At 48.4% G+C, this 27,986-nt stretch overlaps 1 protein-coding gene and 1 long non-coding RNA gene across 5 annotated transcripts in view; both read right to left on the bottom strand.

Annotated features, from left to right (window-relative positions):
• The window catches only part of LOC127340854 (uncharacterized), a 177,443-nt gene that overhangs the window by 97,967 nt on the left and 51,490 nt on the right, over positions 1 to 27,986 (bottom strand). The gene's annotated exons all lie outside the window — the stretch shown is intronic.
• Positions 9,033 to 11,987, bottom strand: LOC139837497 (uncharacterized). Of its 4 annotated transcripts, none has more exons than XR_011753979.1 (5): positions 11,878 to 11,987; positions 11,153 to 11,298; positions 10,823 to 10,972; positions 9,927 to 9,992; positions 9,033 to 9,395 (listed from the first exon to the last, which is right to left on the bottom strand). It is a non-coding gene; the product is annotated as an uncharacterized lncRNA (long non-coding RNA). The 4 variants fall into 4 exon arrangements; XR_011753980.1 differs by having other exon boundaries at positions 10,855 to 10,972; XR_011753978.1 differs by lacking the exons at positions 9,033 to 9,395; positions 9,927 to 9,992 and adding an exon at positions 10,258 to 10,321 and having other exon boundaries at positions 10,819 to 10,972.

The following is a 27,986-nucleotide window of genomic DNA, read 5'->3' as shown; positions in this document are numbered from 1 at the left end:
CAGCTCATAAACACGCATAATTTCTCACAAACATTTAAAGTTTATCCACAAACACATAGTTCATTACTCAAATCAACGACAACCGGCACTCCTCTGTTGCCCCCATCATGTGCACCAATTATCCATGAGATCCTTCTGAAGATCATCACGTGTATATTCTTAGGACCATGGGTCTTGTTGTCGTCGCACCCGTACCAGATGCCCCATCAACTCATAGTGATGCCCGTTCACATTCTGACCACGCTCGCTCTCAATGATCATGGTATGCATGATCAAGCAAGCCCTCATGATGTACCAAATGATCTCTTGCTCCCAAAACTTCGATGGACCTCAGGAAGATGTTTAGATGAAGTGTGATTTTTGGAATGGTAGGGGCATCTAGGCCCTGGGTAGACAAAAATATATAGATGATAATCTTGTACCTTTACAGTTGGACTACATTGGTTTCCAAGAGACAAAAAAGCAGCAGTTTAGCAATACTTATTTGAAGTGCTTGTTAGGTAATAATAATTTTGCCTGGAAGCTCCTTCCTTTCGTTGGCTCTGCAGGTGGAATTTAGTAGGTATTAACCTTGATGTATTTGATGTTTTAGCTTGGGAAATTAAGAATTTCTCTATTAGTATTGTAGCTAGGAATAAAATCTTAGATTTGGTGGTTAGGATCACTACTGTCTATGGCTCCCCTTATGACTTGATCTTATGCTACGCTTATTTGGGTGTATGTCCATTATATTATTCACCCAATGACATAACCTTATTGTTAACATCATCCAATGTTCATGATCTAGAAACCATGATCATCTATTAATCAACAAGCTAGTTTTATGAGAGGCTTACTAGGGACTCTGGTTGTTTACACAACACACATGTATTAAGGTTTCCGGTTAATACAATTATAGCATGGGATGTAAACATTTATCATGAACATTAAGACATAATAATAACTAATTTATTATTGCCTCTCGGGCATATCTCCAACAGTCTCTCATGTGAAAGAAATTCTGGGCCGTAAACAATGTCATTTCTTATAAATGATACTTTTGGAGTGGTATTTTTCATGTTACGGTCTCAGAACTACTATTACTTAGATAGTGAAACATGCCATTGTTGGATTGTCGTGGCAATGCTCTGGTCTTTCTAGTGATGTACCTTGCGTACAACCTCTCATCTCATTTATTAAAATCTTACCACGTCAAGTTCAAACCGTCTTATACCTTGCGTACCATCATCTATTTCATCCATCATCCGTGCACATAATAATCGCGTACAGTAGTAAGGCGAAGAACAAACATTAGCTATCCTGATTAAATACAAAGAGCACCATCGCTTGATTAAATACAAAAAAAAATCACGGGCCATCAGCTCTACTTCTAGTGGCGAATGAAAAAGTAAAGTTTTTATTTGGTATGCTAGCCGCGCCATCGCCAAGCGTCTTAAGTCTTAAGTCGCGAAATTCACGCGAGCGCACGCGCTATGCGGGTGTGTGGTGCAGCCATGTATGTGTCTCTACGATTTTACATGTCACCAAGAGCGCTCCTTATAAGTTGCTCCAAAGGCTCTTCCCTTAGCAAGGTGGGACTAAAGTTTGGTCATGGCCAATGTAGTGCTCATAATTTTGGTATTGGGCTACAGATTTTTCGGTTGGGCCTCTGCATGCACCCGTGCAGTCCATCAACGCATCCTTAAATTTACCTTGTGCATGGGCAGTCTGCTTGTGTCAGCTCTTGGCACATGTGTTGACTTGTCCCCATGTTTACAATGTGTCCTTAGCCTTTTGCAACTTTCCAAATGGCTGCACTTGTGGCACACGTCTAGTCCGGGCAGTAAAAAAAAGCACGTGATCTCTTCTCTCGATCTCCTATATTTTCTCTCGTCTCTGCCTGCCACGAGGCGTTCGAGCTGGGTAAGGGCCATCTTGCTTGGATGATCAAGGACGAGGAGCTAGGCTCACCTCTTGAAGAGAATCTAGGCCATGGCGGCCTTGCTTGGATGGTCGACGGCGGCATCAATCTGCCCAGATGCACCGGCCAGGTACGGTTGTGCGCGTCCCTCATCCCTGGCCATGGTTGCTAATCCATCGTTAACATCAGGTGCTAGCTCTATGCATCATGTACTAGCTCGTTGCAAATTTTAATCTAATACAAGATGTATCAGTTCCTACCTCTTTGTAATATTTTGGTGTGCAACGGCTTGTGATGCATCGGCGTGTCCGAGAGGCTTCGTTGACGCCGGCACACGTGTTTATTTGTCCCCATGCTTATAATGTGTCCTTAGCATTTTGCAACTTTTCAAATGGCTGCACTTGTGGCACACGCCTTGAGTTTTAGACTCAGGGTATCCTGGGCCATCTAGCAGCCAAAAGAAAAAGCACGTGATTTGTTCTCTCTCCTATATTTTATCTCGTCTCTAGCTGTCGCGAGGCGCTCGAGCTGGGTGATGGCGGCCTTGCTCGGATGATCAACGGTGAGCAGCTTGAGCTAGGCTCACCTCTTGAAGAGAATCTAGGCGATGGCGGCCTTGCTCGGATGGTCAACGGCGGCGGCGATCTGCCCAGGTGCACCCGGACTGGCCATGGTTTGCTAATCCATAGTTAGCATCAGCTGCTAGCTCTATGCATCATGTATTAGCTCGTTGCAAATTTTGATCGGTACAAGATGTATCAGTTTCTACCTCTTTGTAATATTTTGGTCTATAATGGCTTGTGATTCATCGGCGTATCCGTTGATGAGCTGCTCCAGGCGGCGTTGTTCTCAAGGTCATCGTCTTGCTGTTCTAACTTGCTAGCTGCTGCGTGCTGGGTTGGGCGTGCCTGATTGGTTCCTGGCATTCCTGCACAAGGCCGTGGTAGTGCTTGACAAGCAGCGAGTGAGCTAGCTAGCTTGCTGCATTCTTCCACGAGCGGCGCCCTGCCATGTCCTGTTGAGCTTGCCGTGCGCACTAAATAAATGAGTTGTTGGGCTGGTCATTTCTCTGCAACACCTCTTTAGAGCATCTCCAGCCGCGTCCCCCAAAGCGTTCCCCAAAGGGATTTGGGGCGCGCCGGACAAAAAAAGCGTTCCAGCCGCGTCCCCCAAAGCCCTTTTTTGTCCGGCGCGCTCCCATTCGGTGTCCGGCGCCCCGAGCCCGTCCCCATCCCACAGGGGACGCACCGGGGACGCCGGACACAACGAAAAGCGAGGCGGGGAGTGGCGGGGTCGACTCGTCAGCGGCACAATAAATTTTTAACCTAACCGTCGCCTACCTCGCGACGAAAGTTATTGGCGGTGCGGTTCCCGCAGCGACGCAGCGACGGTGCAGCTCCCGCAGCGACGCGTCCCGTCGCGCCTAGCTCTGCGTGCTGGCGTTAATGCGCGCCACCGCTCCCCGCCTCCCTCCGGCCTATAAAAGGGCCGCATCTCATCGTCCCTCTCACACACAAACCCTAGCGCCTCTCTCTCAAACCCTAGCCGCCACCATCTCAACAAGACTCGACGCTATGTCCGGTAGAGGCGGAGGCCGACCTCGCGGTCGTGGTCGTGGTCGTGGTCGTGGTCGCGGTCGCGGTCGCGGCCGCGGCAGAGCTGAACACTCGCCGTCGCCCTCCACGCCGCCGGCTTCATCATCGTCGGAGATGGACGTGGAGCCAGCCAGCCAGTTCGAGTTCGTCCTCGTCCTCAAGGGCGACCCGCACGGCATCCAGAGGCTGCCAGACTCCTTCGCCGACTATGTCGCCGGCGACGATCGCCCGCGCACGATGCATCTGCGGGAGGCTGCGTGCGGCTACTACCGGTGGATCGTCGACGTGATCTACGACGCGCGCGGCAAGATGTACCTCAACATCGGCTGGGAGAAGTTCGCGCGGCACCACGGCCTCCAAGCCGGCTTCATCCTCCAGTTCTCCTACTTCGGCGACAGGGACATGAGCGTCAAGGTCTTCGACGAGACGCGGTGCCGTCGGGACTACCACGGCGACAGCACCGACGAGGAGGACGACTGAGTGTTCTTTCTTCGCAGCGAACACGTGCACGGAGGTTTCTGGATGTTCGCCTCATCGGTAGAACCAACAAGGGCACCATCCTCCCGCTGGATTTTCCAGTTTAGGTGACTGGGTGTGCCCTCGAGTGTTCTTTCTTAGCAGCGAACACACGAAACCTTCGATGCACGGCCTAGTTAGGTTTAGTTTCTTTGCAAAATTTTATATTTGTGTCCACGACGGTTCAAACTATGTATTAGTTTGTGGAAAACCACGTTCCCAATTATGTTTTCGTGTAAACCACGTTTCAAATTATGTATTAGTTTGTGGAAATTGAAATAAAAAAGGCAAAAAAAGTATTTTAAATGTTTGGGGGCGGCGTTTGGGGGACGCGGCTGGGGAGCGACGTCCCCCAAAGGCGGCACGAACGAAACACGTCCCCCAAACGCTCAATCCGGCGCGGTTTGGGGGACGATTTGGGAGACGCGACTGGAGATGCTCTTATAACCATATATTCGAAGATTGGTGAAATGTTTGGACGCCTATATATCCTAGCACGTACACCTCCACGATAACGGACGACACATGAAATGAGATGGCGCGTGACATAGGTAATAGCTAAATCCTAGCATAAATATGGGCGCAAACAGCATAGCGGCACATACAATTATAGGTAATATATGTTTCTGAGCATAACATAAGGTCCCAGATAAAAAGTATGGCACCGTCTCCCCGATGCGCGCGTATGTCGCTAGCTTTCCAACATGCTCGTGCGTGTCGTCAGCGGAGTCCGGATGAAAAAGAGATTGTGTTTCCACATGATCTACACTCTGGCGGCTCTCTCTCTCTCTCTCTCTCTCCCTCTCAAATCGTCGCCCCGGCTGTCCTCCCCGCCGAAACTAGTGAGGCGACAACGCCACAAGGACTTTCTACGGTCTTCCGGCCCAAATGGTGATGTGGCACTATTTTATGCATTCCCGCATGAAATAGAACACACTCACCATTCAAGCTCTTACTCTCTGAGCTTGTATTCATAAAATCATGTTGGCCAGCTTACATCTCGTCGCTAGATTTACAACGGACCCGGGTGCGTTGGTATCGAAGTCCGGACGGAGAAGCTACCGTGTTTCACACGATCTGTGATGGCCGTTCTATCGCTCAAAGTATCACCCCAACTATCCTCCTCGCTGAAACTAGGGCATCGGCTGGGTTTTCTAGGGTTTTCCCGCTAAACCGGCAAGGCGACGCTATTTTATGCTAGTTCCGACACAAATGAAATAGCAGGGATGGATATCCGACATTTTCACTTATTCTGTTGTAGATACCACGTTTATCTTTTAACGAGCCCATAGTTGTCAACAAAGGAGCTCATATGTAAAAGTTGCAGCATTTTATCCTAACTGTACATTGGTCAATCCATGTGATCACACCACAATGATTTTTCCCGCTAATGGAGGGCAACTTTGACAAGATGCATGCAAAAGCTTAACCATTGCCGGAATTTCAGGTGCACATATCCTCATTTGAGCCGCCAGCTCTCACAATTTTTGCAAGAGAAATCAAAATCAAAATTTTAAAGTTTTGCAAAAAAAATGAAAAATACTTCTGTGTGCCTTCCCTGGCAATGGCAATATATGCCTGGTTTTTGGAGAAAAAAAATAGCATGACCATGATATTTTTTTGGACATTCTGATCACACAGCAAATCTTTCCATTCTTAATAGGTGATCCCATTTTCCTGCACATGCAAGGTATCCACCTCATCATGTATCTACAAGCAATCCTAGACTGCCACCTCAGCAGTCTTGCCAACAAATCTTTTATAGTATCTCTTAATAGTAACCCCACTACAAGATTTTCCTTGCACCACCTGAAGCCACGTCATCGAGTATTCATCCTCACGGCGTTTGACTCACCCCCAGCTTCCTCTTGCGTGGGCTGCTCAAGCTAATTTGTTCTTAAACGTGGATTGACTCTTCTTTATACATGAGCACTTAATAGTCCATTATTAACAAACAAGCTAGCCCACGTTCATCCTCAAGAAGATAAAAGGCAGCCGCTGATTATGACTATCTTCTTCGCTGCCGTAACCCACCATCTCCTGGCCTCAAATGCAGATGAAACGGACTCTATCATTCATCAGCATCCATTACCCTGCAAACGCGGGAGAAACTGCTCCATTTAGTTGTGTCGCTTCTGCCTTGACGTTTAAATACATGATTGTACCGTCATCTAGCGTGCCACCTGATCCACTGCTCGAATCTTCATCTTTGGCGCCGGCCTTATTGGAAGGTAGTTGGATGTTCTTATTTCTTAATTTTCAGCCCCCCCTAACATTTCCTATTCTCGAGCTTATATTCTTGAAATTCTTCAGATTGCACTCCAGCTCCGTACATTTGTGTTTTGCCGGCAAGGGCCATTACCAGTTTGTTTCTGTAAAGTTGGTGCTCCATTTCTTCATTGATCTTCTTGCAACCCAGTTCTAAGAGGATTGATCTTCTCAGCTGCAGCCATTTTATGCGAGCTAAGCAGAGGAGTTCTTGCTTCACCCGCCCTGGCCGCATATCGCACAGACAACCTCCATCTCGGCGGCGCGCCGTCAATCACTGCCGGTGTGGCTGGATAGTGCGCCATGCCGGCATGCTGCACGTATCGTAGCACGACTTCCACGAACTTCTTGCGCCAGCAGCCAATGTTCGTGGCGAGCGATAGAAAACGGCCGCGCCTGTTGGGATGCGAGACCTCCACCTTGGCTGTCTAGGTAAGACAGCCAAGTTCCCTGAACGAATTGAGGGTTGATACGTTATTCACCCCCAATGACCCACATGCAATTGTGAACTGTTATCTTCTCTTCATTCTTCAACAGATGTCTCCATGGGACGCTGGCGTCTTGACTCGGATTTGCACATGCTGATCGATTTTCTCTCCTTCTCATAAAGCTGATTACACCATGCAGGTTTCTCTCCTGCTCCTCTTGCTGTTTTAGTGCGGTTGATACTTCTTTGCCCATATTTGATTACATGCAAGAAGAATGGTGTTTAGAGTTTGCACAATGTAAGTTGTTCTGCAGACTTTGGAACCCAACAAATTAAATATTTCAAAATCAATAGATTTATTTTCTCGATTGTATTTCAGGATATACTACAGCCTAATAAGTCTTAACATGAGGAGATGGAAAGGCATTCAGTACAGTTCATTCATGTGAGCTTTCCTTTTTATTCTTCATTGCTTAAATACTGAGGCTACTTAACCACAATCCTTTCCCCAGGTAGAACTGCTGCATCTTATTTGTGGTTTTCTCCATAATGACATATGATTTCTTATTTAGGAATGATAGTCATTGTTATACACTTGGAGAAGAAGCTTCTAATGGTTAGTTCGACCACAGAATGTAACCAAGAAAACATGTCACTACTGATGTTTATGTTGAACAATCAAATCAGACTTAGCGAACTGTGTTTTGTTGGTATTTGCCTTTCTTTCGCAAACTTTTGGATTGCTAAATATAAACTTTTGTCAGTGTTCAATAACTAATTTCACAAATTCTTATTGATGGTTCCACTATGAAACTGTACGGTATATCAATTGGCATGCTAATGTTCCACATTACTGCTCAAATGACAATTATGTAGAGTTAACATGAAATTTATTTACTTTGTACGTAGGAAAGGCACAAAATGCAGAGAAATTTATGTATTTGGTTCAGGAGACAACATATAGAATGTTCTTGCCGGGCGTAATCTTTTACTTTGTATTATTTTTTTGCTCACACTGTTATGTACCGAATGTTTCGTTGAGTAATTCTACTGAAGGAAATTTTTTAATATATAGTTTACCTAGACCTCCACCTTGGCTGTCTAGGTAAATATCCAATTGTTTTTAATATATAGTTTACTGCTGAAGGAATTTTTTTGGCCCAATTGGATATTTTTCTCGAATAATTTGTACATGGCTCTTTGCTCATTGCCCTTGATTTTGATATTACCCTATTATTTCAATATCCTTATTCCCTCCAAATTTTACTATCTTATATGTATTTGCTTACCTAATTGCCGCAGCAACGCGCGGGGTATCATCTAGTATATGATAACAAGTGACAAAAGCATCACTCTGGTACAGAATTCGACCCACAAGTTTAACCAACGAAGCAAGTTAAAAATAATTAATGTTACAAGAGCACCACACAGCTAGCAGAAAATTTAAGACCACAACACTACAAGAGCACCATCACTTGAATAAACACAAAAAAAACCATCACGGACCATCAACTCTACTTCTCTCTTGCTGCTGGTGCTGCCGCATCAGGGAACCCCTGCAGAAGCACCACAGAAGAAGCATGGCTCCATGTACCGCAGCAGCATCACATCACTAGTCAAAGAAGCTCAGCTCGTCCATCGATTAACTGAACCACAACAGACAAAGAAAGAGTCACATACGCACAAAAAATTACTACTCCACACACAAACAAGATGAACGAGGTGAGGCCAGAGATCAACACAGGTACAAGGAATGTTCAGTAGGTAACAATTACATCATATCGAAGAAATTAAACGGCACGAGACTTTACAAGCCAACACTGCTGTTTGATGCATATATTGTTACTCCATGTACGTGACAACCACTAATCAGTTGTACACCACCTTGATGAACACAAGGTGGAAACAGAAAATAGCAGCAATTTACATTGCTAGTAAGTGGATTCACAATGTACAAGATAACACATACCCAAAGACCATGGTGTCGAGCACGATGGAGCATGGGTTCACTGTAACAAACATATATAATGAAGGAAGAATTCAAGAAGTATGAAATCTTAATAATCAGTTAAGTAACAACAAAGGCAACACTTTAAAAAAGAATTGAGGTTTAGTTTTCATGTTGGAATCCAACTATACCATGTTATTCCAAGATGCAAAAAAAAAAGTATCGATTTTCCAACGCCAGCCCAACCACATGGCAATAAGGCCCTTTCGTTCCAATCATCAAGCTTACAATGTGGAATCAGCCCATAGGCCCAGGCCAGCCAAAGTAACTACTTGGCATGTACAAAATAAAAGACAAGACAAAAATAGGGAGCATCCAGAGACCTTCCAAGGACAAGTAGATAGCACCAAAATTTTCATAACTGATTTAGGGCCACACAAAATCTTAACCAGAAGACAAGACCATGTAAGGAAAGTCAAGCACCTCGCAAAATAGGAGAGACCATCCATTTTTTCCAATATCAAAGACTAGAAAAGAAAATCCATTATTAGCCCATTATGACCTAATAAAGAAATTTATGACTAGTCATTGAGGTACCACCCTTACAAAGATGAAGCGATTTAGCTAAGCATAAGGCAGCAGGGGGCACCTTCCAAGCATAGCCATTCTCGTGCCTGGCATCATCCAAGCTGAGATCATTGTCGGCCCTGAATCCACCACCCCTTGGGCTATACCGTCATCCTGTGAGTGAAGCATGGATGTCAACTTCTACAAAGGTAGAGAACATGATATCAAGTTCCACAAAGCTACAGAACACGCAAACTTGTAGAAAAAACGAGTTGGCATCAGGATGATTTAGATGACCATGACATTCATAAACAAAAGTAAACTGACGCTGTACAGCTAATAACTGACGTTAAAACACTTCTACACGGAGCTGCCAAAAGCAAGCCAAAATGACCATGACATTCAGAAAGAAAGTAATTGAGGTTGTACAACTAGAAAATGCTCGAGCATAAGCGAATCAGAAATGGCTTAATGATATCAATTTACTCACAGCACAAGAATGACAATACTGTGTTCTTATCATCTTACAATTAAGCACAAAGCAAGCAATGAAATTAAGCAACCACTCCATAACAGGGTATGAACATATGGATTAGTCATGACTAATCGTTTACCAGTCGTTGATGACCATATTCTACAGATACTACAATATACATTAATGAAGCACATTAAAAATGCATCAAGGGGGACTAGGTGGAGACTAACCGGCTGCTGTAGGTGACTACTTGCCTCTTGGCCTCCACCACCCAACAAATCCTTGGGGCCAATATCCTGAAATGGAAGGAGGCGAATTCAGGCAAAATTTTGACAAATTCAAGAAAGAAATGGCTCAGCCATGCATGCCATCACCAATCAGACATGAAAGAATACAGAACAAAGTAGAAGAGCGGAGGAAAGAGCCAAAAAGCAAATAATGGGACAAAAATCAGATCATTCAATTAATAAAGCAAAATCATCCATATATCTTATCATCTTATTCTTATGCCATAAATGAGTCACGAAAAAATAAGCAAGCACTCCATAATACCAATTCGTAATCAAACCATCTCGTCCCAGTTCCCCAACTTCATGCCTTTTTTTCAGCTCCGATATGCATTGAACTTGAAAACAATAGAATTTGTCAGCACTGTCGATGCATAAGCAGCAAAAAAATCAGCAGACCCACTGCCTAAGCACACAATGCATGTTCATCCATTCAACACCGTACACATTTCAACAGGAAAAAAAAAGAGCAACACATGGAGGAGGTGGTGAAGAGAGACCTCAACAATGGTGGCAATTAAATTCTAAACATGATTATCGAGTGCAAGAAGAAACAAACTTAAAAAGATATCATAGATATGCAACTTTACTAATCTGGCAAATTACAGTTGGAGAAATTATAGTGGAAACTCATTGACGATCATATGTTGTTCTAGCCATTTCATATAAGAGTTGTAACCGACAGTGCTGACAAAATTCAGAGCCCAAAAGCGAGTTGTCCAAGAAAGAGAGGATTGCATCAAGCGGCTATTCAGTTTTATTCATTCATTCATAACCATGAGGGCATGCAACAGATTCAGTTAAACCCAAACAAGCATGGCAGCGTGCACTGAACCTACACAAAGAATGGACGGTTGGTGGCGGCGGTAACCTCCTGGTAGGTGAGATGCTATTGATGAAGACCTCATAGCTGATTGGCGGCCACCGTAGAGACTTCCTCTTGCAACGCCATTGAGTCTCTCCTTCTCATCCTCTGATATGATTTGAACCTGGAAAAATGTACAGCAAGTTATGGGCTCCATCCAATGCATAATTAAGCGCAAACCAAGGAAAGAAAATCTGACGTAGATACGCATCCAAACATAGCATGCTTTGCAGCAGGTGCGGAATTAGCCAGGTAAAAGAAACGAATTTTAGTAGTAATAATGTATGAAGGAGTGAGGTCTCACCAGCTGCAAGTCATTGGCAACAGCAGCCCATCGGAGTTGTGCCAGGTCGGATCAGTGAGCACAGGCAAGAGCTTCAGGAGGCCTTCAACGCGGATGGTGTAGGCAACAAGCAGCAGTTCAGCATCCTTGTCACGACAACGGCGCACCTGCCCAATGTGAGCAATGAGAGTAATCAGTGGAAGCCAGCATGTGTTACCATGTGAGCAAGAATTCGTGGCCAATAAAGTGCAACAGTGAAGGACAGAGCATATATCCATGGCAGGCAGAGCATGAACATAAAAATACTAGGAAACTAATAGCATATCAATAGAAATCAGACGGTAGCAATATAAATCACAGAATATCACAGTTAAACTAGAGCCACAAAGGAAATCATAGCATACCAATCAGATCGTTTAATTAATAAAGCCAAATGATATTCTGGTCATCTTTTTCTTAAGACTAAAATGAGTAAAGAAAAATAAGCAAGCCCTCCATAATACCTATTACTAATCAAACCATCGGGACTAACTATAAGACATCAACACACTATGCGCACAACAGATTATACATTTAAGAACAAAAGCAGAACAATTATATATAAGCATGCAGAAAAATAGGAGCCTGAAAGCACAAGTGGAGTTTTGGAAGGAAAAAGAGCGCATTATGGAACTCTTCATTGGCAAGACTCATACGGTTGAACCCAAATACGCGGCAACATAGGATTTGTTTGTGGCAGTGGCTACCTCCTCGTCGGTGAGTTTCTCTTTCCGGAGACCAAGTCAATAGATGCCGTCGATCATCAGCGACTGTAGCACCTCCCCGCGGCACTTGCAGATGTCACCGATGAAGTCAGGCTCCTCCTCACCTGGCTGGCCGCCACCTCCTGGTATGGTTCCATAAGCAGCAGCTTGGTGCCCAAATATGATTTGAACCTGAAAACGATACAACATTCAGCATTGTCGATTCATAAGCAGCAGCAGCAGAAAAAGAAATCAAGCAGCATCCACTGCGTATGCAGAGATGCCATTCATTAACAAGCAGCATCAGAAATAAACGAACAACACCCACTGTCTGGTGTCTTGATACAGACATTCAAATCAATGAATCATACAAACTTTTGAATGATTCACAAGCAGCACCAGAAGTGAGCACGTTGAAGTCCTACACACGCACTGCCACCTATTCACACGCAAGAGATTCCGTTCCAAATCGTGCATATTGCAACATGTGAAAAGTGACGAATTTTTGCAAGAATTGTTGGAGTAGTTGGGAAGAGGGACCTCGCTCACGGGGGGTAGCAGCAGCATGTTTTTCGGGGCGTTGCCGCTGTCCTCCTGGCGCGTGGCCCTCTTCGTAGTAGTCCTTGGCCTTCCACGGTGGCCAACATGATCTCGGATGCCGGAGTTGGGGCGGTGATAGGATTTGGCCGCGGCGGGTCTAGGGTTTGAGCGGGGTGGCAAAAAAGAGGATTCAGGTGCGCCACGCGCATGGAGCTGAGAAATCCATTGCGGTCTGCGCGTTAAGATCGCCACCGAACCGCCTCACCCCGTCCTGCGGCCGTGTCGCCGCCATGGACCCAAAGGTCGAAACTTGAGCTCTGTAGAGCCGGAGGCTAGGGTTTGAGGTGGTGATGCGGCCTGGCTGTTCCTCGCGGAGGATTCGAGAGAGGAGGATGAGGGAGTGTCGGGATGGTGGCCAGCAAGGCAGGGGGGCTGGCCGGAGTTGGCCGGGATCTGCCGTAGATGGAGCAGGAGGAATGGGGAACGGGAGGAGAGAGGATGCGGCGATGGGAGGGGATTTTGGGTGTTGGGTGGTTCAGGCTCCAATTTCAGTTTGGGCCAAAATATTCCCGCGCGACACGGACCATAAAATTTGGCTCAAAACTCGAATTTCCTTGGCGGGCTAGTTCGGTGGGTTTCCAAATTTGGTTTCGCATACGATTTACTCACGTACAAAGCGTACAGCTAGAGCTATGAGCTCACATATACCGTAACAAGCAACGGATGCACAAGTTAGAGCATCTCCACCGGTGGCCGATGGCGTCACCGATAGCATTTTGGTGACAGGAGAGAAAATGGGCTCACACCGGTGCGCCCCATACGGCGCCGGTGGTTTTTCGAGCGCAATAGAAGCGCCGGCAACCCTGTGCCAGCCCATGGCCAAGGCCGCGAATCGGGAGCGCCGGCAGCTCGTGGAACGACGGTTTTTGCGGGTGGGGCGCCTTGTCAGCGAGAGTACGCGGGAGTTCGCATCGGAAACGACGCGGGGAGGTTGGTCATCGGCATTAATGGCCTCCCGCGCGGAAACCCAAACGGCGAGGGCGGTGACTGGCCACGCGGCGTCCACCTACCTTACCCACGCGGGCCCTCGCTAGGGAAAGGCGGAGCCTGGTGACGCCGGAGGAGAGGAGCTTGCCGGACAACGCTCTCGACAGCCCGGCCTGGGCACGGCGTTTCGAAGACGAGCGCGCCGTCGACCTCGCGTGGCTGGCCAACCGCTGAGCGGCCGCTTCAACACCGTCAGCCGCCGTGCCTGGTGGTACTACCGCGACATCGACAACACGCTCCGCCAGTACGGCTTCCGTCCGCGGCGACAGGCAACAGGACCCGATGTACTTCCCGCAGGCGGTGGGCACGGCGCCAGCGCCGACCCTGCAGAGGGCGCCGGAAAGGACCACGACGTCCGGAAGCTCTCGCACCGGATCATCGGCTGCCGTCGCGCGCACGCCCTCGGCTGCGCCCGCGCCTCCTTCTGGAGGCGTCGTCATCCGCGACGAGGCGAGGCGCGCGTCCTCTGCTCCGGCCCATCGGACGACGGGGTCGGGCCGCCGCTCCCGCGTCAAGGAGGAGGAGGCCGCGGCCTCGCCACCACTTCCGCCGGCGAAGAAGAAATGGGGGAGAAGGAGGCCGAGGCGCAGGCGGCCCTCCGTGGCGACGACAACGACGAGGAGTTCCCCGCCCTACAGTTCATGGTTAGCCGCTCCGTCGACGAAGACTACCGGCATATTTCGCCGGGACCCGCGGCAGGCGGCGGTGTGATCCGCCAGGGACCACGGCGCAACTACGTTAACCTCGCCAGACCATCGGAGCTGCCGGCGCTAAAGGAGGAGAAGGCCAACGAGGAGGAGGACGACAAGGCCGACAGCTGGTCCTTCGGGTCATCCAGCGACGACGGCGACGACCTGAACTTCAGCGCCTTTGACTCCCAGCGTCGCTAGATGTTTTTTTTAGTTTGAATTCGCGTTAAATTTGTACAAATTTCGTTCGAACTTCGTACGAATATCGTTTTCAAAATTTGAATTTGACTTTCTAAATCTATCGGGGCCGCCGGTTTGGAGGCGCCGATGTGGGAGCAGCATCCGCAAATAGAGGATGCTCTGCCGACACCCCCCATACGGCAGTGCCCGCGTCCGTGTCGGTGCCTATTTGGGGACGCCGGTGGAAATGCTCTTAGCTCACGAGACTATTCACAGGCTTGATGTTCTAGCTAGCTCCACATGCAACACGCATCTGCCACATTTGAGCGTGCACCTACCTATCACAATTTATAAGTGGACATGGGCTACACTGCAATATGGCAATGCTTGCACTCGTGTCATGTATGTTATGCACACCGTTGAACTTTTTCATGTTGTTGGAGATATCTCTCAACTTAGGTAGACCGACTCGGAAAGGTCTCTTGAACAAATTCCATCGAGGTGCAGCAAATCATGCGATGATGACTCAGGTTCTTGTGTAGGCGTAAACACCTCGAGTGAAGCAGCAGTTGTCTAACGATGGCGGGGGACCTACAGAGACGAGATCAACTACGCTAACTTTTCGTCGAAATTAGTGGTTTTATATGGCTCTACTTTTTTTCCTAGTGATAGAATGTGGCATGGTAACAATACCAGTTGAAAAGGGGTCCATGCAAGAGGCAAGGAATTCCGACTATTCTTCGAGCAATTTCAGGCGGAACCATGTTATGTGTGCCTCCCCCTCGGCTCTTCCGAATCATGGTTTAGAGAGTCCCCCTCCTGTCGGTGCTTGTCCCTTTTTAAATTAGTTTGGTTCTCGTCGGATCTCGGTGATGAGTTGTTCCTGCGTCGAGCTTCAGCGGCCGGAGGTCCATGTATCTTATCTCCGCAAATAATTAAGGCCAATTTTGTGGTCTTCGGCGACCTCCTCATCGGTGCCGGTGTTGAGCGTGGAGTCGAGGGGAAGGAGTAGGGGAGCTCGGTTGTGTGCAAATATGGAGGTGGCAGGGGATGTGCTCCCTTCGTGGTTGTATGGCGTAGCGACGGGCGGTGCCTGTGGAGGGTATCTATCACTCTCACATGGAGGAAGGAGACGGAGCTCGCCTTGGAGGTGAAATCCCGAAATAAAAAAAAAAAAAGCATAGTCGTCGTTTCAAAAGTGGCCTCCAAGCTGTCCTTGTTCTCCCGCCGGCCTTGGTGGCAAGGGGGGATGCGGGACTGGTCATTGGAGATGGTTGTGAGAGGTAAGAGGTTGTTCTCTATCCGGCGGCTTTGAAGCGACAGCCAACGCTATGTACGGTCATAGGTTTGCCGCCGCCAAAACGGCTTAGGTACGTTATGGAAGAGTGTGGTACGTACTCACCAACTAACCTTAAGTACTCACCAACTAATACTCAGTACGTGTGGAATTACTTGTCTTAGATTTATGTAGGCACGCATGTATATATGTAGATATATATGTGAATAATATGGATAAATCAGTGACATGCAATTAATTAATTGATCGGGTAGAGTAGTATTGGCTATGCGTGCACATCTTTTGCCCTAGGTGGAATCTAATCACGTGAAGATTATTAGAGAATTGACTTGGTATAAAGGCGGTTTGGAGGAAAACTTGGTACATTTGATTTGAAAACGTATGGCTAGCTCAAGAAGAAGGAAATTATCGATCTCTCCCGGCCGATTGAGGTGAGCGAGCGAGGGAATATATATCGATGGACACTCCCGACATGCACTCGCGCAGAAGGCGGATCGATTAGATGTTGACCAGGTGTGTAATTAAATCCAGGCGGATGGATTAGAAGAAGAGGAGGAGGAAACCAAGTGATCGATGCCATGCAGACACGTTGGTTGAGCTGGCGCGCGTGAGAAATACTACGGCAGGATTTAATTTGTCGGTCGCTTAATTAATTTGGTTGAACGAGTAAATTGAGCTGGATTTGTCGTCATAAATTGAGGTGGATTTGTCGTCTCATCGCGACAAACAAATTAAACGATGGAGGATCGCTTAATTTGGTAGTACGTCCCGGCCGGCCGGCCGGATGCGCGAGAAGCAGCTCACGTGCGGACTCCTCCGATCGATTAAAACAGTCCGTACTGGACCAGGTGAACTTGGCTGCCAACGCAACTCAACGCGCGCGTGAAAGATATATTCACAATTAATGCGGCCGGGCCTCGTCGGAAGCAATCAAAGGGGAGCGAGAGGAAATGGCCCCACTAGGGCACGCCGATGGATGTGCATCGTTTGCGAGCCAGCCTGGCTGGATCGATGGCCCACGGCTGGATGCCAGGCGAACCTACGTGACGGACTTGGACGTACTCCACCAAGTACCAACTACGCGACGCGACGCGCACCTGCTCCGCGCGCGTGGGTGCACAAACCTCAGCGCGACGGGCAGCTGCTACAACTCCACGGGCATCGCAGGCGTTGGGAAGGAAAGCCATCTGGTCCGATCCGACGACGGGGCAGACCGGCAGCAGGAGCTGGAAGTTGTCGGTACCGGACGAGTTCCGTGGCAATGAGAGCCGCTACGTGCAGGACGACCGGCTCACCATCCTCTGCACTGTCGAGGTCCTCCAGGAGGAGCACGACGACTATTCCTTCCGTGGGAGCCGGTACGTGGATCAAAAGTTCTCAGAGTCCGAGAGGAGGAGGAGCACGCATGCATGTTGCCCGACGGATCATGGCGAAATGAGAGAGAGCACCACGCGCCGTGTCAGGGTCGACGACATGCGCGCGTCCACCTTCAGGGCCATGATCCGCTTCATCTACACCGACGAGCTGCCCATCAAAGCAATCACAAACGATGCAACGAACCCAGCGTGCTTGCAAATTAGACAAGTGTGCAGCAAAGCGCCGCGTGGCCATGGCGTGCGACCTGCTCGCGGCCGCAGATCGCTACGACCTGGAGAAGCTCCGGCTCATGTGTGAAGAGGTACTGTATGAAAGCATGGATGCCGCTTCATCATGCCGACTCTGTTGGTGGCGCATGGCCGGTACAACCGTCGACAACTCGAGGCCTCTTGCATCGATTACACAGCGTCCGATGCCGACGTGTACGCCTCCGTCGAGCAACGAGATGAGTACAGGAAGCTAGAAGAGAGCTGCAACTCCTTGGTAGTAGAGGTCATGGACAAAGTCTCCACACAAAGATTAGCCGACAGCTCCTCCTCCTTCGACACCGCCGTAAAACCCCCACACGGGCAAAGAAGATGAGTGTTTCGACGTATGATGCGTCCAAGGTGGTCAGCGGCACACATGAGATGAGGATTCCCAACTTTGGTGCTCTTTATCGAAAAAAAAGAAGGACCTATGGTGTTGGTAGAGAAATACAGTCCAACACTTTCGAGATCGATGGTTATGATTGGAAGCTGGTGGTAGACCCAGCAGGAAAGAACCCGGAAAATGAAGAGTGTGTCTACGTATCCGCTGAGTTGTTCACTGATCCAGGAACTGCCGATGTCAGGGCGTCTGTATGTTTCTGGATGGATGGCCCTAATGGGCAAGACGAGCCAACAGAAAAAGACTATATGCAACACATATTTACAAGGTACGCACAGTCACATGGGAATGATGTCATCGCCACCAAGGACGCAGAGCAGCATTTCCTAGCGCATGATGGCTCTCTAACCATACGATGCACCATCATAGTCACCAACAACTCCTGCGTTGCTACTGGCACCCCCACAGCTTGTGGTGTCGGAGCGCCGCCGCCCAGCATTGCTCGGCACCTCAAGGAGCTACTAGCCAACGAGAAGGGGTCGGATGTGACATTCCTTGTCGAAAACAGAGAGATTCGAGCGCACAAGCTCCTCATTGCTGTGAGGTCTCCCGTCCTATTCGAGATGGGGGTGGCCAACAAGGCACACCACTTTGTACCGGTCGCCGATATGAAGGCTGCGGTCTTTGAGGCCATGCTGCACTTCATCTACACCGGTGAGCTGCCACCTATGGAACACTTAGCCCTTGCCACCAGTAGTGGCACCAAGGATATATCCTTTGCTATGAAAGAAATAACCCCTGCTAGTAGTTCTTCCGTGGACGGTAGCTTGTTGATTGTCGGAGACATAATGGCTGCGGCATGCAGGTTCAGTCTTGACAAGATGAAGGCCAAGTGCGAGACCTTGCTAGCGGGGTCCATCAAGAAAGAGAACGCAGAGAGCATGCTCACGCTGGCACGCCAGCACAGCTGCTCAAAGCTCGAGGATTACTGCGCCCAGTTTCTCTTATCGGGATATGTGACTCATTACAGAGAACGGGCTGAACACGATATGCTAGAAAGGATTCGCTCTTCTTTTCTCATGTGAAAGAAATTCTGGGCCGTAAACAATGTCATTTCCTATAAATGATACTTTTGGAGTGGTATTTTTCATGTTACGATCTTAGAACTACTATTACTTAGATAGTGAAACATGCCATTGTTGGATTGTCGTGGCAATGCTCTGGTCTTTCTAGTGATGTACCTTGCGTACAACCTCTCATCTCATTTATTAAAATCTTACCACGTCAAGTTCAAACCGTCTTATACCTTGCATACCATCATCTATTTCATCCATCATCCGTGCACATAATAATCGCGTACAGTAGTAAGGCGAAGAACAAACATTAGCTATCCTGATTAAATACAAAGAGCACCATCGCTTGATTAAATACAAAAAAAAAATCACGGGCCATCAGCTCTACTTCTAGTGGCGAATGAAAAAGTAAAGTTTTTATTTGGTAGGCTAGCCGCGCCATCGCCAAGCGTCCAAAGTCTTAAGTCGCGAATATTCACGCGAGCGCACTTGCTATGCGGGTGTGTGGTGCAGCCATGTATGTGTCTCTACCATTTTACATGTCACCAAGAGCGCTCCTTATAAGTTGCTCCAAAGGCTCTTCCCTTAGCAAGGTGGGACTAAAGTTTGGTCATGGCCAATGTAGTGCTCATAATTTTGGTATTGGGCTACAGATTTTTCGGTTGGGCCTCTGCATGCACCCGTGCAGTCCATCAACGCATCCTTAAATTTACCTTGTGCATGGGCAGTCTGCTTGTGTCAGCTCTTGGCACATGTGTTGACTTGTCCCTATGTTTACAATGTGTCCTTAGCCTTTTGCAACTTTCCAAATGGCTGCACTTGTGGCACACGTCTAGTCCGGGCAGTAAAAAAAAGCACGTGATCTCTTCTCTCGATCTCCTATATTTTCTCTCGTCTCTGCCTGCCACGAGGCGTTCGAGCTGGGTAAGGGCCGTCTTGCTTGGATGATCAAGGACGAGGAGCTAGGCTCACCTCTTGAAGAGAATCTAGGCCATGGCGGCCTTGCTTGGATGGTCGACGGCGGCATCAATCTGCCCAGATGCACCAGCCAGGTACGGTTGTGCGCGTCCCTCGTCCCTGGCCATGGTTGCTAATCCATCGTTAACATCAGGTGCTAGCTCTATGCATCATGTACTAGCTCGTTGCAAATTTTAATCTAATACAAGATGTATCAGTTCCTACCTCTTTGTAATATTTTGGTGTGCAACGGATTGTGATGCATCGGCGTATCCGAGAGGCTTCGTTGACGCCGGCACACGTGTTTATTTGTCCCCATGCTTATAATGTGTCCTTAGCATTTTGCAACTTTTCAAATGGCTGCACTTGTGGCACACGCCTTGAGTTTTAGACTCAGGGTATCCTGGGCCATCTAGCAGCCAAAAGAAAAAAGCACGTGATTTGTTCTCTCTCCTATATTTTATCTCGTCTCTAGCTGTCGCGAGGCGCTCGAGCTGGGTGATGGCGGCCTTGCTCGGATGATCAACGGTGAGCAGCTTGAGCTAGGCTCACCTCTTGAAGAGAATCTAGGCGATGGCGGCCTTGCTCGGATGGTCAACGGCGGCGGCGATCTGCCCAGGTGCACCCGGACTGGCCATGGTTTGCTAATCCATAGTTAGCATCAGCTGCTAGCTCTATGCATCATGTATTAGCTCGTTGCAAATTTTGATCGGTACAAGATGTATCAGTTTCTACCTCTTTGTAATATTTTGGTCTATAATGGCTTGTGATTCATCGGCGTATCCGTTGATGAGCTGCTCCAGGCGGCGTCGTTCTCAAGGTCATCGTCTTGCTGTTCTAACTTGCTAGCTGCTGCGTGCTGGGTTGGGCGTGCCTGATTGGTTCCTGGCAATCCTGCACAAGGCCGTGGTAGTGCTTGACAAGCAGCGAGTGAGCTAGCTAGCTTGCTGCATTCTTCCACGAGCGGCGCCCTGCCATGTCCTGTTGAGCTTGCCGTGCGCACTAAATAAATGAGTTGTTGGGCTGGTCATTTCTCTGCAACACCTCTTTAGAGCATCTCCAGCCGCGTCCCCCAAAGCGTCCCCCAAAGGGATTTGTGGCGCGCCGGACAAAAAAAGCGTTCCAGCCGCGTCCCCCAAAGCCCTTTTTTGTCCGGCGCGCCCCCATTCGGTGTCCGGCGCCCCGAGCCCGTCCCCGTCCCACAGGGGACGCACCGGGGACGCCGGACACAACGAAAAGCGAGGCGGGGAGTGGCGGGGCCGACTCGTCAGCGGCACAATAAATTTTTAACCTAACCGTCGCCTACCTCGCGACGAAAGTTATTGGCGGTGCGGTTCCCGCAGCGACGCAGCGACGGTGCAGCTCCCGCAGCGACGCAGCGACGCGTCCCGTCGCGCCTAGCTCTGCGTGCCGGCGTTAATGCGCGCCACCGCTCCCCGCCTCCCTCCGGCCTATAAAAGGGCCGCATCTCATCGTCCCTCTCACACACAAACCCTAGCGCCTCTCTCTCAAACCCTAGCCGCCACCATCTCAACAAGACTCGACGCTATGTCCGGTAGGGGCGGAGGCCGACCTCGCGGTCGTGGTCGTGGTCGTGGTCGTGGTCGCGGTCGCGGCCGCGGCAGAGCTGAACACTCGCCGTCGCCCTCCACGCCGCCGGCTTCATCATCGTCGGAGATGGACGTGGAGCCGGCCAGCCAGTTCGAGTTCGTCCTCGTCCTCAAGGGCGACCCGCACGGCATCCAGAGGCTGCCAGACTCCTTCGCCGACTACGTCGCCGGCGACGATCGCCCGCGCACGATGCATCTGCGGGAGGCTGCGTGCGGATACTACCGGTGGATCGTCGACGTGATCTATTCTTTCTTGTTAGCTAATGAGCTTAGTATTCTGAAGTTAACATTGTTTGTGCTTACAAGGAAGATGCATGATTGTTTCTATCACATGTATTTTTGTTTGTTTCCCTCAACTCTTATGCGTGCTAACCAACCTTGCTAGCCAAAGACCTGTACTGAGAGGGAATGCTTCTCGTGCATCCAAAACCTTAAACCAAACCCATGCCATTTGTGTCCACCATAACTACCTATTATGTGGTATTTTGCGCCACTCCAAGTAAATATTTCATGTGCTACCTTTAAACAATTCAAAAGTTATTATCTCTTATTTGTGTCAATGTTTTATAGCTCATGAGGAAGTATGTGGTGTTTTATCTTTCAATCTTGTTGGACAGACTTTCACCATTGGACTAGTGGCATATACATCCGTTTATCCAATAATTTTGCAAAAAGAGCTGGCAACGGGGTGCCCAGCCCCAATTAATAACTTTCATTAATAATTCTCTTCACATGTTTTGCCCTGATTTATCAGTAAGCAACTTAATTTTGCAATAGACACTCCTCCATGGTATGTGAAATGTTGGAAGGCACCCGAGGATTCGGTTAGCCATGGCTTGTGAAAGCAAAGGTTGGGAGGAGTGTCATCCATAAATAAAACTAAAGTACATGTGTAAACAAAAGAGAAGAGGGACGATCTACCTTGCTGGTAGAGATAACGTCCTTCATGGGAGCCGCTCTTGAAAGTCTAGTCGACAAGGGGGTTAGAGTGCCCACTACCATTCGTTGACAACAACAAACACCTCTTAAAACTTTATTTTTATGCTCTCTATATGATTTGAAAACTTGAAAAGCTCTAGCACATGATTTAATCCCTGCTCCCCTCTGCGAAGGGCCTATCTTTTACTTTTATGTTGAGTCACTAAGCCTATTTCCCTCTATCTCAAGCAAGCAATTGAGTTGTTGTGATCCAACCATTTATATTGTGATCTATTTAATCATGTCTTTTATTCTTCCTTGTTTAGTACAAATGTTATCTGAATGAATATGACTTTGAAGGTTATCAATGATTATGAGGAGATTGTTATGATTGAGCATATAAGTTCTGCCATATAAGCTCTAATATAAAGGCTTTGTTCGAAAGATAAGTACAATCTGTTAATTGTTCATTGACCAAGAACGAAGTTTGCCATCACCAATTATGATTTCCTATGCACCTTTATTTGTGATTTCCCTTTACTTGTTTCAAGTTGAGTTATATGAGGAAGTTGTTTACTAGAATGTCTTTTGTGATTTAATAAATGTGATGCTTCTTGTCCGTATTTTATTTATCGACTCTTCACTCCATAAACATGTGGTCTTGTTTACTGAGTTTAGTTTCGCTTGGGGACAAGCGAGGGCTAAGCTTGGGGGGAGTTGATACGTCCATTTTGCATCACTATTTTATATCATAATTTACTGTTATTCATTGATATATTTCATATTTAGAGATGATACTTATGTTATTTCACCTATTTTGCATGTTTCATGATTATTGGAGAATTACTCACCGGAGTCAGAATTCTGCTGGAAAAAGCACCGTCAGGATACAATATTTTTGAAGATCAACAATTGACGGAAAATATACCGAAGCTCCTATTTTTCCAGATGACGGAGCCAGCCAAAAGGGGAGGCCGAGGAGGGCCGCCATGGGCCCTCCCCATGGGCTGGCGCGGCCACCAATGTCGGCGCACCGCCATGTGGGGAGGGGGCCCACGACCCCCTCGGCCATCGCCCTTTCGCGTACTTCATCTCCCAGAAACCCTAAGGTGCGGAGGAACATGGAGGATAGTCATCGCCGCCTCTTCGAGGCGGAAAACACCAGAGAGAAAAGAGCTCTCCGGCAGGCCGAAATCTGTCGGGGAAATTCCCTCCCGGAGTGGGGAAATCGTCGCCATCGTCACCGTCATCGAGCTGGACTTCATTGGGATCATCATCACCGCTGCACCTCGTCTCCGCTGTAACATCTAGGGTTGAATCTTGAGTATTTCATAGGGGAAACTCTCCCGGTGTTGATTACTCCTTGTTATTGATGCTATTGGGTGAAACCGTTGAATCAAGGTTTATGTTCAGATTGTTATCCATCGTCATATCACCTCTGATCATGTTCCATATGATGTCTTGTGAGTAGTTCGTTTAGTTCTTGAGGACATGGGTGAAGTCTAAATGTTAGTAGTGAACTATGTTGAGTAATATTTAATGGTTTGATATTTAAGTTGTGGTGTTATTCTTCTAGTTGTGTCATGTGAACGTCGACTACATGACACTTCACCTTTATGGGCCTAGGGGAATGCATATTGTATTCGTTTGCTAATTGTGGGGTTGCCGGAGTGACAGCAACCTGAACCCCCGTTGGTACATCGATGCATGAGGGATAGAAGGATCTCAGAGTTTAAGGCTGTGGTTAGATTTATCTTAATTACTTTCTTGTATTTGCGGATGCTTGCAAGGGGTTTAATCACAAGTGTATTAGTCCTAGGAAGGGCGGTGCATTAGCATAGGTTCACCCACACAACACTTATCAAAACAATGAAGATTAATCAACTATATGAAGTGAAGGCACTAGACTAAATTCCCGTGTGTCCTCAAGAACGTTTGGTCATCATAAGTAAACAAACTGGCTTGTCCTTTGTGCTAAAAAGGATTGGGCCACTTGCTGCAATTATTATTCTCGCATTTTACTTACTTGTATTTTATTTATCTGCTATATCAAAACCTCCTGAAAACTTGTTTGTGAGCATTTACAGTGAATCCTTCATCGAAACTGCTTGTCAACACCTTCTGCTCCTCGTTGGGTTCGACACTCTTATTTATCGAAAAGTACTACGATACACCCCCTTTACTTGTGGGTCATCATCGTGCGCCGGCGGTAAGGGCTCGATTTTTTGTGATCTGGTCTGGTCCCCTTCGAACTTTATCGCCGGCGCATCTTTTTTGCTTGTGCGCCGGCAGTAAGACACCATCGCCGGCGCGACGACATGTAGGTGCGCCGGCACTATTTGCCACCGGCGCATGGATTTGCTGGTGCGCCGGTAGTGCTATTTCCATCTATAGGCCTTTTCCTAGTAGTGTAAAACAAAAAATTTCTAGCATGAACATGAACAAAAACCAAGATCCAATCTAAGAAGAAGCAAGATCTAATCTATGAAGATCGAAGCAACGAGATGTATGAGAGATTAACCCTCGAAGATCCAAAGCCTTACGAGAACAGATCTCGTTGTTGATGAAGTCGATCGTCCGGTGCTGCAATCCGGCAGCACTTCCGTACTCGGTCGTGCGTACGGTGTCGATGAAGTCCGTCCTCTCCCCGTTCCAGCGGGCAGCAGAGGTGTGGTATCTCTCCTCAGAATCCCAGCAGCACGACGGCGTGGTGGTGGTGGTGGAGGAGAAAAACTGCAGGGCTTCGCCAAGCCGGAGCAGATGTATGGTGGAGGAAGAGAGGGGGGCAGCCAGACTTTGGTGTAAGGGTGGGCTGCGCTCCCTGCCCCCTCCCCTCGTTATATAGGGGGGAGGGTCGGTTGGGGTGGCCCCCCTGCGCCCCAAACCCATCTAGGGCCGGCGGCCAAGAGGGGGGAGGGGAATTCTTCCCCCCAAGTTGATCCCCCTAGGGTTTTAGGGAAACCCTAAGGGTGGCCGGCCTGGGCCTTGTGGGCTTGGTGCGCCTGGCCCATTAGGGCAAGGCAGCACCCCTCAGCCCATATGGCCCCTCCTAGGGTTGTAGGCCCACTAGGGGTCCCTTCAGGAACCTTCTAGAACTTTCCGGTCTTTCACCGGAAAATCCCGAACTTTTCCGAAATCCCAGAAATTAACTTGCCTTATATGAATATTATTCTCCGGACCATTCCGGACGTCCTCGTGATGTCCTGGATCCCATCCGAGACTCCGAAAAACCTTCGCTCTCCATCTCATATTCCGAAGCTACTATACAACATCGAACCTTAAGCGCGTCACCCTACGGTTCGTGAACTATGCAGACATGATCGAGACTCCTCTCCGACCAATAACCAATAGCGGGACCTGGAGATCCATAATGGCTCCCACACATTCAGCGATAACTCAATGATCGATTGAACCATTTACATATGATACCGATTTCCTTTGTCACGTGATACTTTACTTGTCCGAGGTTTGATCATCAGTATCTCCATACCTAGTTCAACCTTGTAACCGACAAGTACTCTTTACTCGTACCGTGGTATGTCATCTCTTGTGACCGTGTCACATGCTTGCAAGCTAATTAGATGTCATTCCACCGAGAGGGCCCAGAGTATATCTATCCGCCATCGGGATGGACAAATCTCATTCTTGAACCATATGCCTCAACTCATACTTTCCGAATACTTAATCCCATCTTTATAACCACCCATCTACGCAGTGGCGTTTGATGTAATCAAAGTACCCTTTCAGTGTAAGTGATTTACAAGATCTCATGGTCGAAGGACTAGGTTACTATGTATCGAAAGCTTATAGCAAGATGAACCTAATCACTTGATCTTATGCTACGCTTATATGGGTGTGTGTCCATTATATCATTCACCTAATGACATAACCTTGTTATTAACAACATCCAATGTTCACGATCAGGAAACCATGATCATCTATTAATAAACAAGCTAGTTTTACAAGAGGCTTACTAGGGACTCTTATTAATAAAAAGTATCCCTCGCCGTAGCCTCTAACCGTGTACAGGCCTCCGTAAACAGGTCTTGGTTCTCCACTCGCTGAAGAGGTAACCACGAACGGAGAATAGCTATGCATCTGTATATAACCTGCAAAAGGGAGCAATTTTTATCATTAAAAATCTTGTCATTTCTACTTAGCCAAAGCACCCAGATAACTGCTAGCGCCCCCACCCTAAGAAGCAACTTGAACCTTGGATCGACACCATGTAGCCAATTGCCGAAGATATTGGCCACACTAGTCGGGCGAAACAGGGTAGACGCTACTTGAATGACTAACCATATAGATTTCGCAAATTGGCACTTGAAGAAAAGGTGTTTAAAATGGGGCCTAAAAAATTCAAATTCTGTTCTGGAGCCCCAATTCTATGCATCCCAACAATGTGTGTATTTTTTTCTCAATTTCTAATGCTCTGCCCCTACCTAGTAGATTGAGCATGAGGTTATTTGAGAATTAGATTAATGTAGGGGTTTCACCCAATACTCATGCGGATTATCCCACTAATTCCCACAAAATAATTAGTGCCAAACAAGACATCAGGGGTAGGATCTAATGCAGTTTGCAAATGGAGAAACCAAAATAGCTCCCAACCCTAACCCTCCCCCGACTCTTAACCCGCCCCGCGCGGCGGCGCCGCGCTGCCGCCGGGGCGCCCACCTCCGCCCGCCCACTCCAGCCCCCTCCAGCGTTCTCCTCTCCGCCGCCGCTGCCGGGAGCACCGCCAGGCAAAGCCTAGGCGGTGTGGTGGCGGCGGCGGAATCCCTCCTGGCGCCGAGTTGCGGCGATGATGGTGCTCATTGTTCTCTCCCGCGGCGTCGGTGCAGCGAAGGGACGGCGGCCACGGTGGATCCGGGGGCCGCAAGATGCAACCGCCTCCTTTCAATCTGATCCGGTCCCCTTGGGGATCGGGCGGAGGGGATGGGTGGGCTCCTGCGGGCAGCGGCGTGCGGTCTTTGTTTGTGTCCCTTCCGCTTCACGAGGGCGCCCGGAGTTTCTACTCTAGGCATGGCGGTGGTGGTCTTATCTTTCGCCGGAGGAGATCGACTAGTTGTGTGGCTAGCCGTGGCGGATCTCGCGATCCGTGGCCTAGCTCCCGATGGCGAGGCGTAGCTGCCGGTGAAAGCCGGCCAGACTTCGGTTATGGCGGATGATGGCGGCGTGCTTCGTCGTTACCTTGTTGAAGGCATTGTCTCTGCAACCCGCGTTTCTTCGCCTGGGCTGCTCCGGGGGAAATCCTAGACCCGGGTCTCCCTGATCGGACGATGGCGGCGCGCAACGCCGTTCTCCCTGTTGGGGGCATCGTTTTTGGAGCAGACAATGGATGGCGGTGGCGCTGAGGTGGAGCGGTGTGCTTTCGCTGTGTCGGTGTCGTCGAGTCGCCGCGGCATGGTGCAGTGGTGTCTCGGGACGGATGCAGTGTGATGGACTGGCGCAGGACGTTGGAGTTGTCTGGCGCCGTGGCGGCATCGATGGCAGGCCTGGCATGATCAATGCGATGATCTCTCTTGAAGATGGAGTCGAGGAAGACGGTGGTAGCAACTTCTATGGCGTAGGCGTTGGCGTATGCTGGGAGTTTGCTTGACTGGATGTGCTTCTCATCTGCTATTGAGCGGCCTGGGAATGCATTTGGTTTTTGGTTGATGTGAGTTGGTCAATTGTCACCCCCTTCATCCCTCTGTAGGTTTAGCTAGGTGACTTCCAGTTTGATCTTTTGTATTGCTCTTGTAAGATGTTGTGAATAATCTAATAAAAAAACCATGTGCATCCTTTGGATGCAGAAGCTGGGACGATATTTTCCCCATTTCGAAAAAAATGC

Source organism: Lolium perenne, chromosome 3, assembly GCF_019359855.2.
Source record: "Lolium perenne isolate Kyuss_39 chromosome 3, Kyuss_2.0, whole genome shotgun sequence".
Classification (NCBI taxonomy): domain Eukaryota; kingdom Viridiplantae; phylum Streptophyta; class Magnoliopsida; order Poales; family Poaceae; genus Lolium; species Lolium perenne.
Note: the sequence above shows the minus strand (reverse complement) of the source record. Positions and strands in the feature narration are given on the sequence as shown.